We start from the raw sequence: 16,621 nt of genomic DNA, 5'->3' as shown, positions 1-16,621 counted from the left end.
CATTTTTTTCTTAGAATTCTTTTTCTATAGAATTTTTTGAGCTGTAGTTTAAGGTATTGGTTGCAGAGAGGATTTGTGTTTACTTCTACCAGACCTAACAGGTAATTTTCATCCTGGGTTTGACTCGGACACATTGTTGTATGAAGGCCTACTTGTGGTTAAAAGTTCCCTTGGTTAGATTAATTCTTTTTATTCTACCCAATGTCGAAGTCTGTAAGTTTCCATGCTACCATATTCTTTAGGACTGTTTTTTCATAGTTCATACTTGATTGAAGAATCTTAGCTATATGTAGGGTACCCCATTAGGGTGGGCCCTGATTTTGTGTCTGGTCCACTGGGTCTTGCATAATCAAGGGAAAAAAAAAAGCTAAAGGCCACCAGGGAATAAAAGATACATATATTTATATATTTGTGTATAATACATAAGTATTTGTTTTATATATGTATATAAAACAATGATAAGTAGATGGATGTTTTGTAAATATTTTATGAAACTTTAAATACAGGGTATAGTATGTATCTATTAGGTGTTACTTTTGGTATTAATATATTTATTGGTACTAATGTATCAATTACTTCAACCTCACTTATAGTCTCTGATATCTTCCTTATATTTTTGTCTACTAGTGTTTTATAAAACTATGGTTTTCAACTCAGTTAAAACTCAGTTAATTATTCTATTGTGCCTTTGCTTGTTTTCATTTATTTTTCAATACTCCAGGTGCTAATTATCAGTTGAAACTATCACTCAGTTCAATTTACTACATTTTCTTATTTTTTTATTTGAATTCCTTGAGAGTATTCCTGAATTGCTATTTTTAACACTTTTTATTTTCCATTTTCTCATGTCTCATATAATCACTTTTAAATTATGATGAAGTCTCTCAAACATAAAACGCTGTAGAGCATTGCATGATAACCATTGACGATCCAACAATTAGTTTGGTAACATATAACAAAGACAGTTTTATGTTCTTTTGCATACCCTTAATTTTCCTCCAAGTCTCAAGTTATCCAGTTCACCCAGTTTATTTATCAGTAATAGTTTTGTTTTCTTTCATTTTAAATTGCAAGTCTATTGGTGATTCTTTTTAGCTTGTGAAAATGATCATTTAGTTTAATACTTAGTTCAAAGTTGATAGTTACTATTTCTCAGAAGTTTAAAAAAGCACCCCTAATCATCTTCTGGATCTGTTAATGCTCTTGAATAATCCACTGTCAAAATAATGGGTTCCTTTTTGGCAGTCTGCATTTTCTCTTTGACCTCTTCAAATTTTTTTTCTTGACTTTTTTCCTTGTCATTGCCTGTTCAGCTTTGCTCAATGTGCTATTTTGTCTTGTTATTGAATTTTTATACTCCATAATCATTATGTTCTTTTTTGAACTTTTATTTTGTTCTTTGAAAGTGTCCTAGAGCCTTTTTATAATACTTAATCCTTGACTGGATTTTTATTTTTCTAAATTACATCTCTTTTTATATATGCTTATATTTTGTAGTTGATAATTCCATATCTGAAGTAGTTGGAATTTAATTCTATTTTTGTTTTTGCTTGCTTTTTACAATGTTAACATTCCACATCTGTTTATAAGTTTTGTGTTTATATTTGCTGTTTCATATTCTATGTATATTCTGAGGGCCCTCAAATGAAAATACTTTCATAAGAAAAAGGTTTTCGGTTGTTTCTGTAAGGTGCACTTCCAATTCAAGACCATTTTAAATTAATTTCTTACATTGTGGTTTCAATAACCACATGGATTACATAAAATTTAAGGCTGGAATATATGTGAAGGCAGAGTAGGGGTTACATGTGTTCAAATTATTTTTTTTTCCATGGGGGTGGTGGAGTAGGGAGAGGAAGGTGCCATTTTTACTAATGAGAACTGAGGCCAAGTTAACAAGATGTTCTGTAACCTCCCATTGCTAGAAAGTGTGTTGGATTTCTTTGACCCAACCCATTTATCAAGGATAAAATCTTTCAAAAGTTTCACCTAAAATGCAGTTGTAACCAGAGATCAATCTGATACACATTTATTCATGTTTTTTTTTTTACTTGTTTTCTATTTCTGCTATAACAAATCACCACAAACGTAGGGCTTAAAACAACACAAATACATCATTTTACAGTTTTGGAGGTCAGAAATCCAAAATGGGTCTGACTGGATTCAAATCAAGGTGTTGGCAGGGCTGTGTTCATTTCCAGATTACATCCCATCATTCTAATCTTCCTTCATTATTGCATCTTCTCTGGCACTGATTCTGTGGCCTTTGTCGTAAAAAAACCTTTTGATTACATTGGACCCTCCTGGATAATCCAGAATACCATCTTAGTGTAGCTGATTCCTTAAAGTTCATCTTAATTCCATTCATAAGCTTAATTTTCCTTTGCCATGTGACCTGCTGTATTCACATGTTCAAGGGATTAGGATGGAAATTTGGTTGTGGTTAACCTGAAATTGTTGATAATATTTTTATTGTACTTTTCTGATGGACGTATGAGTAATCCCTCTCTTTTTCCTCTTAAATCACTCGATTTAATAAAGTATAGTTTTGAAAAAATGAAATGAAACTTTAGAAAATGATACTCAATTCTTACTAACTCCTCAATATTCAGAAACAAATACTTTTATCAAGGTGCCATTTTTTCATGGTAATATAATTGTTTTTATAAGTTCAATAAGAATATTGATAACATTAAACTAATTGATCATGAGAGCAAGGCAAAACCTGTTGCCCTTATTTGAGGATAAATTTTATTTCATTTAATCAAGTATTAAAAGCCATCATTAAAGAGCTAGGATCTTCATATGTGGAGTCCATGTCTCCATGGCCCTACTTGGATTACTGAGCACTGGCTGAACCTGACTTCTCTTTGCCAAGAGAGACTTCTACCTACCTTGGTGGCTGCCTGGAGGACCAATATGACATACCAGAAATGCAGGGGTATTTGGCCATTGGGAGATGGCAGTCTGGAATAATCCAATGGATAAATCATTGTCCTTTCCCCCAGTGATACATTGTTTTGAGGTGTAGTTCCATGTGACTCTTCTAAAGATGACAAAAAGTTTGAACATACAGCTATGTTTGTTTTTAAGTTATGGTCAACTCAGTAATGAAGTAATAAATTCATTTGTATTTACTTCCAATGAATACGTATAAACAGTTATTTAAAAATACAGAAATACGCATAGAACATTGATAATTGTTTAAACCTAAGGAATGAAGGAGAGTCCCAAATTTGAAGTAGAGATTGTTAAAAATAAGACTTCAGATTGATCTGCAATCTCTTCTTTTTTGTTTTGTTTTTTTAAAGAATACTGATTTATATAGTAATGATATATTTTAGAGTAATATTTGTCTTAAATCAAGCATTTCTTGAATTGCATATTCTAAAGACTCATAAAAATTGTAAAATAGAATGGCATCTTGGAATAAAATGGAGTAAGGAAATAGAATGCTTCGTTTTTAATCTGGCAGACTGCAATGAAAATCACTTAAGAAATCAAACAATAGTCTTAAGCTTAACCAGCTGTTTCCAAATACAAGGGATGATTTCACAGAAATATATCCTTCTTCAGTTGGGTAGACACTACGTTGTTCTTCAGAACTGAAGTCTTCCCTTGAGCAAAGTGTTAGAATGCCTTTGATTTAATTAAAAATTAAACGAACACTGGGAAACATATATAGGAAAGAGGAGCGATTCAGAGAATAAGAGGCATCAATCAAGGAAATAAGAAGTTTCTTAAAAGTGCAAGGTGTTTAGATGGACTCTGCTTTTGACCTAAGCAGCTGAGACTAGGGGCCTGAGGTTAGAAACTGAAGGATTTATGCATGACTTAAGGGATGTTCCCTTATGAAGGGTGAACCTCTGGATTCGTAGTTTGAATTCTGAAGAATTTATTTTGAGCAGAAAACTTAATCTCCTTTCATATTAGTTTTTCTTGCCATACTAAGTTAAAGCAGTGTATTTGGTATGAACAGTCTGGAGTCACAGTGATGAAGAAAATGAAGAGATGCAGCACCTTCCACAGGCCTTGTCCGTGTCAGCACTGGCAGGCCTGAGGCTCAAGTGTCGCATTGTCCTATCAAGCACAGTTCCTTCCGGGTCACCATCACATTGTGTGGTGGCAAGAACAGCAAGTATTCAGATAGGCTGGGGCTTCAAATACAAGGGAACAGTGTGAGCTCAAAGAAGCCTCTCCTAAGCAGATAGCTCAAAGATTTGATAAGATCCAACTTTCTGCATATCCTGCTAAGTCAGAGGGAATAGGATTTAATACCAGGAAAAGAAGCAAATATCTGTATCACACTGAGATTTATTAACTTTTAAATGTGGAACTTTTCCAGCAAAAAGAAGAATCTAGCACATAAATATTAAATCTGGGGTTTTCACTCTTATTTAGGAAACATAAATATTTATGTTCTCTATTTGTAACCCTAGCATAAGAAGCCATTATAAATGGGGAAGGTGGATTCATTAACATAACGAAGTGATGCATTTTAAATTATTATTAAAATGATCGTTTATCTTAACACAGAAATTGTATTCCTTCTTGGCTTTGCTCTATGTGGTTTTATTTTTTTAAAGTTAGCATCATATATAGTCATTATATTAGAAATGATACCAAAAGACAACTCATTTTGTGCTGCTTTAGAGTTCCTTAATATATATTTCAAAACCTAACTGCTTGCTTCTTTGCTACCTTCCCTACTATCATCATCAAATTTTACAAGCAACTGAATAAATCCACACAACGTGCAACCCATTTGACTTCTTAATTATACTTAGATTATGCAAAATGTTATTAATATGGGGACTTTTCATACCTGTGTGCCCCTTGGCATACCCCTGCCACTGCTTAGCACAATCTCTTACCTGTGTTCCCTAATAAGTAACCCTGATTGCAAACCCTCTTAAGTTTCCCCCGAAATTCTCCTGGGGTAAGAATTATCTGAAATACTTCTTAAGCAAATTCTCATGTTCCATCTAGACCTACAATATAAAATAACCTAGATCCCATGATAGGCTTATGGAATGATAAATTTAACAAGATTTCTGAACAAATTTTCCATTAAGCAGGTCTGAGGAGAGAGTGCTCTAATGTATTGCTTCCATTCCACTCCCTTTTCTTCATTCTCTCTTACATGATGCAACAGCTAATGAATGTTGTTAATTTTTATTATCTCTCCTCCATCAAATGTGTTATGTACTACATTCAGAATTTTCTTTCTATAGTTGAAGAGTTGATAAATGCACTTATTTTAGAAGTCTTTGTTGCTTTTTAATTACCAAGGGATTAACAAAAAAATACATTTAATGTGACAAAACCCTGCAAAATCTGTTCCCAATCTGCCTGTTTTAAAATATATTTTTATTGAAGTATAGTCAGTTTACAGTGTGTTCATTTCTGGTGTACACTGCAATACATCAGTCATATAGGATTATTCATATATTCATTTTCATATTCTTTTTCACCATAAGTTACAAGATAGTGAATATAGTTCCCTGTGCTATACAGTATAAACTTGTTCTATTTTATATATATTAGTGTCTGCAAATCTTGAACTTTTAATTTATCCCTTTCTACCTCCTCCCCCACCTGGTAACCATAAGTTTGTTTTCTGTGTCTGTGAGTCTCTGTTTCTGTTTTGTAATTTTGTTTGTCTTTTTTTTAGATTCCACATATAAACAATATCATATGGCACTTTTCTCTCTCTCTCTGGCTTATTTTACTTAGAATGACAATCTTCAGGTCCATCCATGTTGCTGAAAATGGCATTATTTTATTATTTATTATGGCTGAGTAGTATTCCACTGTATAAATACACCATTTGATAAAATTCAATACCCATTTATGATTTAAAAAACTCTTAATAAAGTGGTTATACAGGGAACATATTTCAACATAATAAAAGCCACTTGTGACAAACCTACAGCCAGCATAATGCTCAACAATGAAAAGCTGAAAGCCTTTCCACTAAAATCTGGACCAAGTTGGCGTTTTTCTTCTTCCACCAGACTGAAGAATGTGCATGCCACATTTCTGCTAACTTAGACTCTCTCTCTTCATTTCCAGATTATGATTTGCCCTCCATATAGCTAATTTTTACTGTGGTTTTATCCCTATTAGGATTGTCCTTCTCTTTGCCACACATCCTCTCCGTTGACGCATTACTTTTAATCTCTCCCTAAATCCATCTCCTCAATAATCCCCTACCCTAATCTCCCAAATCTTCCTCAACTAGTGCAAATTATAACTTTCGGTCAGTCAGTCAGTCAGTCTATCTGTCTGCCTGTCTACCAGTCATCTATTTTCTGTCTCCTCCACAAGATTATAGGAGCCTTGGAGGTAAGGAGGAGATTCTTTCTTTGTTACACTTCTCCCTCAATTTACAGGACAGCATCTACACATGGCAAGACATACATCAATAAGATACATAAATGCTTCTTGAAATCATAATTGAATGGATGGCCGAAAGTGAACACTTTAGGAATAACTTCTGCCTTTTATACATCAAGCTTATTTGGATGCAGTCTTTTTGAAATAGTAGAACAATTGTTCTCCTCTCCCTCTCCTCTCACCCTCCTTGCCCCCGACTACTACCTTCTACTTCCTCTCCTTAAGTTTTGCTCACTCCCTGCCTGTAATTTCTGATACTTTGGCATTGGCTTAACGACTTACTAAGTTAAGTCCTTCCACAGGATTCTCAATATAACTTGTTTACATGGAAAGAGAAAAGTCAGGGCTGACCTATAGCTTCTGGGATGGCATAAGCTTACTGGGCGGTATGAAATAGGAAGCTGATTTGGTAGCTTTTGAGGTTTGCTGTCTTGCAGAATGCTTTGAATTAACCATGTGGTCTGACCCTCAGATATGTTGCATCTGGGTTGTCTGCACACCTGGCTGCCGCATTCTCTCAGCACTCCCGAAATTCTGGTGCTGCCCTTGGGTTATTTGTAATGTACGAATTTCAATTTTTTCAAATGATGAACTGTATTTAAATTCTTTTTAAACAATGTTGACTTGAAAACAGACAAATTCTTTGAAATTGGAAGTTGATTTTGCTGAGTGCCTTTCAGATTTTTAGTAGCCAAGGGGCAGGGGAAGTCAAGAAAGATTGAAAAGATACTGAAACTTTAAAGATGCCCTGCTACCCGCGAAGTGCTGTCAGCTCCGCTACTATATCAAATAGAAAGAAGCTTTCAACCAGGGGAACTTTCTGCCTGATGCCATTCTAGGGAAAGAACTGAGCAGGGAATTGTGGCTACCAGAGGGGAATTATATGATTGCTCTTTTAAAAAGTATAATAGCTGGTAAGTTTCTAGGCAAACAGCAATATATTATTAATACTGGTGCTCAGCACTGTAGTTGGCCAGTTGGGATTTCTCATTCTGACTTCCCTTCAGAGAAGAGTTTATATAGCAGGTGAGTTAATGTTACAATACATCAAGAAACCGATTTCAAATTTTACTTAAAGACTGAAACCTTAGCCAACCCCATCAAAATGTCTCTGTTTTTGAACTAAACCCCCTGATGCATAATTTCTTAAAGGAAACATGATTATGAAAAGTCTAGAATCGGAGATGATGATAGTGATGATTTTTCTTAAGCCTTGAAGAAATGTTTAAAAAATATTGAAGCAAGTGATACCAGAGTCTGAGGAGCATGTTTCAATATGTAAGTCATATTCAACTGAATCTTCTTTTATTCTTTTAAAAAGGAGTTGATAAAACTGAGGATCGAGAGTCTAACGGTTTTCATTGAATTAACATCGGAAGCCTTAGGCTCTTTAAACTCCTGTGTAGTGACAAAGGATTAAAGAATTATGTTGGACATACAGCATTTTCTCCTCCAATCTGCTATTCTGAGAAGTGTTAAGTTTACTTTAATGGTTTTGTGTCTTAAGCATCAAAATTTCTTGACATACCTGGCTCCATGTTAGGTCTAGGTGATATAAACCAGATAATTTTCTCTATTAAATAATCGCCTTACCTAGTTGACTCTGATTATATACAAATCCCCATTTTCTTCAAGTAGATTCTAAGAGGCATTTGCACAATTCCTAGAGATGCAATACAGAGTGAGTGAATATTCCTGTTAAAGTGCATGCTTCTTTGAATGTGCATCAAGCATCAACAGAGTTCTGGAGGTGAAGTCAGGGAAAGGAATTGGATCTATTCATAGTTGCCCTTTGGGACTTCATGAAGTTTTCTTGCCATTTTCCTCACAGCTTGATAGAAGTGGACTAATAGTGAAGAGATCTGTGGTCCTGCTCTGTAGCCTGCAGGCTAAATAAAGCTAATGAAGTAGAAAAATGATATTGATGAAACTATCCTGCATTTTATAAGTATGCCCATCAGATGGAAACTGTTCAGTGTTTGTGTTTAATCTGATCTGACCTCAATCATCTTTTCTTGGTTTCCAGGTACTAAATGGATGACTTGTTATTTAGCCTCAATAAGCTTAAAAAGAATCCCATTCTAAGTTCCCCACAATAATTCAATACAATGTACAAAGGCCAAACCTACAATACACATTTTTTTAATCTTAGGAGGTAAAAGGATTATATGAATGTTTCAAGACTGCTATAAAAGTCTTAGAAATGACTATTTTAGATGGTAGCTTCATTATTGTAAATGTTTTGATTCCCATTCTTCAAATATAACATCAAACTAAAAAGACCTTTTGCAAAATTATGTGTATTGGTGTATTAAAATGAAAAGTTAATCCTAACTCCATGGGGTTTATCAATTGAATGGAGACAGAAGCTTTATCTATTTTATTTCCCACCATATTTACAAGAGCCTTGAGGAGTATTTAACATAAGGGTAGGTGCTCAAAAATAGCCAAATATTCTTTAAGAATAAAGATACTGCACTGCCTGCTTGTTAATTTGTTAATTTTGCCACTATCTGTTCAGAGAATGTTTTATTTAACTCTTTTAAATTTTAACCTCAAACCATGTGGTGTTTTACAACCAGAGAAGTGTCTTTGATTCACATTCTCCAAATTATGAGGAAAGGAAGTAGGATATGGTAAATCATTTTCAGGAGCACTTCAACATACCTGCCTTTAAGTTTCAGTGGAGAATTTATTGAACAACTCACAAGAATGCCTGAGAGTTATCTTGTAACTCAGCCAGAGAACTACAAGTCCATATCAGTTAAACCTTGGCATTTCTATCTAGAGATATGCCAAAAAGGCCACCAAAAGCAGTTGTGCAAAGTTAACAAAGTATTTCTATCAAGAATATTTGGTAGTAATATCTGAAAAACTGTAAAATCCGAGAATGGTACTAAATATCTAACTGTAGGGTTAGTTAAAAGCAGAAAAGTTTTAAAAATTTTTACCTCCAAGGAATAACAAAGGGATGACAGATGTAGCTATGTACTTTTGTTATAAGTTACCCAGATTTTCTTCAAGTTTCCCTAACCCACTGACTATTAAGAGTAATTCAGATTTTTATTCTTGTGCATTTTAACAGGGAGAAACAAAAATACAGAATATTAAATAAGAATAAGTGAAACATTTGAATGTTTCCGTCAAGAACTCTACTTCTTATCTTTTGGGTAAAGATGATACTTCTTTTGCTGTTATGTTTTTGAAATGACTTGAGAAGAAAACAATAAATAACAGAAAATAATAAAGTGCATTTAAAACAGTGCCACATATTTTTCAGAGACATCTTTGGTAAAACTTGTCTCAAATCTACCCTGAGGTATCAGGTTGACCTACAGCTTGCAGATTAGTTCTGTTGTGACACTTTGTAACTGCTAGACTTTTCGTTGAGGGAATTTCTCCCAACGTATTAATACAGTTAAGACATTGGACCTGAAATCTTACTTTATGGCAAAAACTCAAGACAGGAAAACTTTTGTTTACATAGGTATTAAAAAACAAACACTTTGAGCTGTGAGACCTAGCATTGGCAGATTGAAAGTGAATGGGCATGCACTTGGTAGAATATAAAATATTCCCATTGTTGTATGTTTTAGGATTGTTGATATTAAATCTGTCAAATGGACTGGAACTGGAAGTGTTTTTGTTTTGTTTGTGTTTTGCTAACAAGTATTAGGGTTGTTGATCGTAATGACTACCACTTACTTGGCTTCTACTATGTATGTACCCCAAAGGATGTATGTACTGAGATTTCTGTTGTACAAATGAGGGACATAAATCTCAAGGTAACTGGTATTTGGCGAAGCTCCCAAAGTTACAAAGTGAATGGATTGTGAATCAAAACCAGGGTCTGTCTTATTCCATAGCTTAGTTTTTTATGTTAGCCAGTGTGCTAGAAATAGGTATGGAAGACTAATGTGAGACTGCTGAAGAAGAAAGCTATTTACATCCCGACTGGAAAATTAGTCACGATGAAAAAACAAGTCAAAAAGTACGATGAAAAATTATCAAGTCATTCCTTCCCCAAATTGCATTTCTTACTACTGTGAATGAGATCTATGAGAATGTTCCAAAGTGATAGCAATAGAGAATTTAAATGACTCATTATTAATATACAGTTGGCAAGCTTAGTATTGTCATTTTCAATAATCATATTTCTATGCTAATTAAGTATACTGTTCTAATAAAATGTTATTTTACAAAGTCTAGAGGAGACATTTGCAGGATCACTAGGATCAAGGCAGGAATGGAATGATTTGTAAAGAATATCTGGAAATGGGAGGGCTGGACTGAGTAGAATATGCTTCCATTTCTCCTATTTTAGTCAATCTTACTTAGACTTGAACTATAATTTAATGCAATTTCAATAAGTGGTCAATGTATCAGACAGAAGGTCAAGGTCAACACAAAATAATATTTTAAAGTGTTCATATTTGTAATTTTAAAAGATAAATGAATACACACATTTATATAACATTGCATTGTGTCTCAAAAGAATATTTGACTTATTTGAAATTGTTTTTTATGGCCTAGTATAACTTTCAAAGAAATTCATGGCCAATTGAAAAGAGAGAAAAATGATCTGCTTCCAGGGTATAGTGTATTGTAATAGTCTTATCTCCTCACCTTTTTTTGTGTAAATAAATGAGTTACAATTTCCTAACATCATTCTATTTATGTAAATTTCTCACTTCTACTTTCTGCTGGCTTTGAATATGTATTTTGATGCCGTATTTGATTTTTGTTACAAACCATCCTGACATTTCAATCTCTGAACCTTACAATCTTTCAGTAAAGTGGTTAAAAGATAGTATATGAAATTTTCAGCTTATCCTTATCCTAGTCTACACTTGTTATAATCACACTTTTAATTTTAGCCACTCACATGAGTCAATAGCACTGTTTCATTATGGTTTTAATGTGCATTTCCCTGATAAATAATGATGCTGAGCATCTTTTCATATGTTTACTTTCCATAAGTGTATATTCTTGGTTTTTATCTGTTCAAAATATGTGCTCAATTTTAAGTCAACTTATTTTCTTCTGTTAATTAAATTGTAAAGAATTATTTATAAATTCTGAATCATCTTTTCTTTCTTGATTTTGAAAGGTTTCTCTATTGTCTTCTAAGTTTGTGGTTTCAGGAGAGAAGCCCATTGTAATTCAAAGTACATGTTACCTTATATGTCATATGACACATTTCTTTGACTTCTTAAGATTTACTGTTTACCTTTCATTTTAAACAGTTTTGCTATGATGTAACTATGCATTGTTCTCTGAATTTATCATGGGTTCTCCATACTTCCTGAGACTGGAAATTTATGTATTTCATCAAATATGGGCAGTCTGGGGCCATTTTTCAAGCAGTTTTTTGTCTGGCCCATTCTTGTTTTCCTTTCCTTAGCAAACTCTTATGACCCACATGTCAGACATTTTGATATTATACTCCATAGGCCCCTGAGGCTCTCTTTATTTTGTGAAACGTTTTTCATCTCCTTCCAGTTGGATAATTTCTATTGATCTATCTGCAAGTTCACTGGCTTCTGTCATCTGTATTTTGCTACTAAGCCAATGAGTGAATGTTTTATTTCAGATATTGAACCTTTTTATGTGTTCTATTTCTTTATGCTGATTTGATGTATTTTCAGATACAGTGAATATTTTCCTTACCTTCACTGACCTGAGTTCTAATAGTTACTTTCAATCATTGTCTGATATCTTGTCACCATGGGTTTACCCTATGTCAATTTTATTTTCTCTGGAAAGTGGGTCACATTTTGTTTGATCTGAAGTTTAGTAATTTTTGCTTTATCCTGGACAATGTGAATATTAATGTCGTATATACTCATGATTTTGACATTTTTTTTTTAATCGTAGTCAGTTAACTTGGTTAGATTCATACACCCTTGCCTAAGCCTGCAGAGGGGTGGTATCTTCAGTTTAGTCCTTTAAGTCTTCACTGTGAACTGCTTTCAGTTTTAGCCTATGCTGGCATGTCAGGAGTTAGCTAAAAATTGCTCTGGAGCTGTGGAGCTCTTTGCTCTGGTTCTAGAAAGACAGTGGGGTTTAATTGCCATGGGAGTTTTGGCCACCCTGAGTCACTACCACTGAAACTGCTGTGGCCTTCAGGGTATAACGTCAAATAATGGTGAAGTCAATAGTGCAGATTACTTCCAACAAATTTTGACTCCCTTCCAAAATCCATCTGATTTTTAGAGGTTTTTTTCATTAATTTTTTGTTTTGTCCAGAGTTTGTAACTATAATTTACAGGAGCATAGATTTATTAGGAGCTAATTCCATAATCCTTCTTTTTCTTTCATTCTTTATTTTTGTCTATTTTTGCCACAAGGTCTTGGTTTTTTGTTATCATTTCCTTTTCAACTTTTATGAACCTCTGTATTGTAGAGGCATCTAAGTGTACAGTTTGCTCTGCTTTCCTTCTTATTCCCAATAGAATGGAGTAGTGTCTAAAATTTGGAAAATCTGGAATAAATACCTGTCACAGTTATCCAAGTAAGCACTTGAACAATTAAACACAAACAAGGCACTCAGAATCGAAGTAGATACAAATGTATACAATCTAAAAATGGGAACCATCCAATTCATGTCACAAGAAAGGACACAAAGTCAGGATTAAAATAAATAAGCCTTACTCGTAATAAAGTGAGAGCATTAAGACAAAATTGACATAACAATGAATATTTTTGAAAAAGTACAGATTCAGGCCTTTATTTTAGGTATGTACTTGTCTTCAATTGATATCTTTGAGATTTTCTCTATTTAGGTAATACTAAGTATGTATTAAATATTCTTGGTGTTACCTAGCCATCATACTCCCTTTTGTCACATTTCTTAATTTTTAAGTATAATTTTCTAAAGATTTTCCTTTCTGTTAACTCTTTTCAGCATTTTTCCTATTGTTTCTATTACCCTTTTTTTAAATAGCTTTATTGTTTAACTCAAATTAATTCCCTGGGCTGTTAAAATTTTTCAGTTTATTCTGTTTTAGCTTCTTTTTAAAAAAAATATAATCTGTCTACATTTTACCCAAGTGTTTCACTTTAATCTTTTTGAAAGCATGGAAAGGCATTTATCTTAGTCTACTATATTTCCTTTGATAATTTTTAATCTGATGCAGATGGAAATGTTGCTGTAAATGGAAAGATTTCATTTTTTGTGGCTGAGTAATATTCTATTGCATATGCATACATATACATATATATATAATATATCTTACTTATACATTCATCTGTTTATGGAAACATAAGTAGCTTCCATGTCTTAGCTATTATAAATAGTGTTGCCATGAATGTTGGGGTGCATGTATCTTTTGAAATTTGAGTTTTCATATTTCCTGGACATATATGGTCAGGAGTAGGATTGCTAGATCATATAGTAACTCTTTTTATTTTTTTAAGGAACCACCATATTGTTTGCTGTAGTTGCTATACCAATTAATATTCCCACTAACAGTGTAGGAGGGTTATCTTTTCTTGACACCCTGTCCAGCATTTATTATTTATAGACTTTTTGATGACAGCCATTCTTACTGGTGTGAGGTGATACTTCAATGTAGATTTCATTTGCATTTATCTAATAATTAGCAATGTTGATGTGCCTATTAGTCATCTGTGTTTCTCCTTTGAAGATATGTCTCTATGTCTTCTGTCCAGTTTTTGACTGGGTGGTTTGTTATTTTGATACTGAATTATATGAGCTGTCTGTATATTCTGGAAGTTAAGCCCTTGTCAGTCGCATCTTTTGCAAGTATTTTCTCCCATTCTGTAGGTTGTCTTTCCCTTTTATTTATAGTTTCATTTGCTGTGCAAAAGTTAATAAGTTCAATTAGGTCCCATTTGTTTATTTTGCTTTTATTTCTATTTCCTTGGTAGACTGCCCTAGGAAAACATAGCTAAGATTTATGTCAGAATGTTTTGCTCATGTTCTTCTCTAGGAGGTTTATGGTGTTGTGTCTTATATTTAAGTCTTGAAGCCATTTTGAGTTTATTTTCATTTATGGTGTGAGGGAGTATTCTAACTTTATTGATTTATATGAAACTGTCCATCTTACCCAACACTATTTGCTGAAAAGACTGTCTTTTCTCTATTGTATATTCTTGCCTCCTTTGTCAAAGATGTGTTGACCATAGGTGTGTGGGTTTATTTCTGGGCTCTCTATTCTGTTCCATTGGTCCATATGTCTGTTTTGGTACCAATACCATGCTGTCTTGATTACTGTAGCTTTGTATTGTTGTCTGAAACCTGGGAGGGCTGTATCTCCAGCTTTGTTGCTTTTTTTCCTCAGGATTGCTTTGGCAATTCTGAGTCTTCTGTGGTTCCATATAAATTTTAGGATCCTTTGTTCTAGTTTTATGAAGAATGTCATGCATAATTTGATAGGGATTGCATTAAATCTATAGGTTGTTTTGGGTAGTATGGCCATTTTAAGAATATTCTGTCTTCTACTCTAAGGTTATGGATTTGTTTTTATTTCTTTGAGTCATCTTCAGTTTTCTTTATTGATGTTTTATAGTTCTCAGTTTATAGGACTTTCATCTACTTGGTTAGGTTTATTCCTAGGTATTTTATTTTTTAACAGGATTTTAAATGGAATCATTTTTTACTTGCTGATATTTCATTTTTAGTGTAAAGAAATGTGACAGATTTTCTGTATATTAATTTTGTATTCTGCTACCTTGCTGAATTCATTTATGTGTTCTGATAGGTTTTGTGTGGAGTCTTGGGGTTTTCTACATACAGTATCATGTCATCTGCATATAATGACAATTTTACTTCTTCCCTCCAAATTTGGATGTCTTTTGTGTCTTTTTTTTTTTTTCTTTGTCTGATTGCCTTGGCTAGGACTTCCAATACTACGTGGAATAGAAGTGGTGAGAGTGAGCATCCTTGTATTGTTTCCGAATTTAGCAGGAAGGCACTCCACTTTTCACCACTGAGTATTACATTGGTTGTGGATTTGTCATAAATGGTTTTTATTAAGATATGTTCCTTCTATACCCACTTTGGCAAGAGTTTTTGTCATGAACAGATACTGAATTTTATCAAATGTTTTTTTCTACATGTATTGAGATGATCATGTGGTTTTTGTATTTTGTTTTGTTGATGTGGTATATTACATTGATTTACTTGAAAATGTTGAATAGTCCTTGCAAACCTGGAATGAATACACCTTGGTCATGGTGTATGATCCTTCTCACATACTATCTGATTTGGTTCATTTATATTTTGTTGAGGATTTTTACATCTATATTTATCAACAATATTGACCTGTAATTTTCTTTTTTGTGGTGTCTTTGTCTGGTATTGGTATAAGGGGATGGTGGCTTCATAAAATGACTTTGGAAGTGTTCCCTTCTCTTCAGTTTTTTTGATATAGTTTGAAAAGGTTAGGTATAAATTCTTTGGTAGAATTTCCCAGCGAAGCAATCTGGCCCTGGACCTCAGTTTGCAGTGAGTTTTTGTTATTATTAAAGGTTCTTTTTCACTTCTGGTTATTGACCCTTTCAAATTAGCTGTTTCTTCTTGACTCAATTTGGCAAGTTGTATGTTTCTAGGAGCTTGTCCATTTCTTCTAGGTTGTCCATTGTGTTGGCATGTAACTTCATCATATTTTCTTATGACTTCTTTGTATTTCTGTAGTATTGGTTGTTATTTCTCCAGTTTCATTCCTTATTTTGTTTACTTGGGTCTTCTCTCCTTCTTGGTGAGCCTGGCTAGAGGTTTGTTAACTTCATTTATGCTTTCAAAAAAAACCAGCTCTTGGTTTTATTGATCTTTATATTGTTTTTTAAATCTCTATTTTATTTCCTCTCTAATATTTACTATTTCCTCTCTAATATTATTTCCTTTCTTCTGCTGACTTTGGGTTTTGTTTTTCTTCTTTTTCAAATTCTTTTAGGTGGTAGATTAGGTTAATTTGAAGTTTTTCTTGTTTCTTGAGGAAGACTTGTATCACAATGAACTTCCCTTTCAGAACTGATTTTGCTGCATCAGATATAGTTTTTAAGGTTGTATTTTCATTTGTCATGAGGTATTTTCTGATTTCCTCTTTGATGTCATTATTGACTTACTGGTTTTATAGTAGCATGTTGCCTATTGTCAGTGTAATAATTTTTTCTTGTTTTTCTTTCTTTGGTTGATCTCTACTTTCATACCTTTGTGGTCAAAATATCCTCAGAATTATTTTGATCCTCTTAAATT

At 33.5% G+C, this 16,621-nt stretch overlaps 1 long non-coding RNA gene across 2 annotated transcripts in view; it reads left to right on the top strand.

Moving 5' to 3' along the window:
- LOC140695991 (uncharacterized) overlaps positions 1-16,621 on the top strand; it is a 535,357-nt gene that overhangs the window by 405,628 nt on the left and 113,108 nt on the right. The window lies entirely within an intron of this gene.

Source organism: Vicugna pacos, chromosome 4 (assembly GCF_048564905.1).
Source record: "Vicugna pacos chromosome 4, VicPac4, whole genome shotgun sequence".
NCBI lineage: Eukaryota > Metazoa > Chordata > Mammalia > Artiodactyla > Camelidae > Vicugna > Vicugna pacos.
This window is presented reverse-complemented; position numbering and strand designations above follow the sequence as displayed.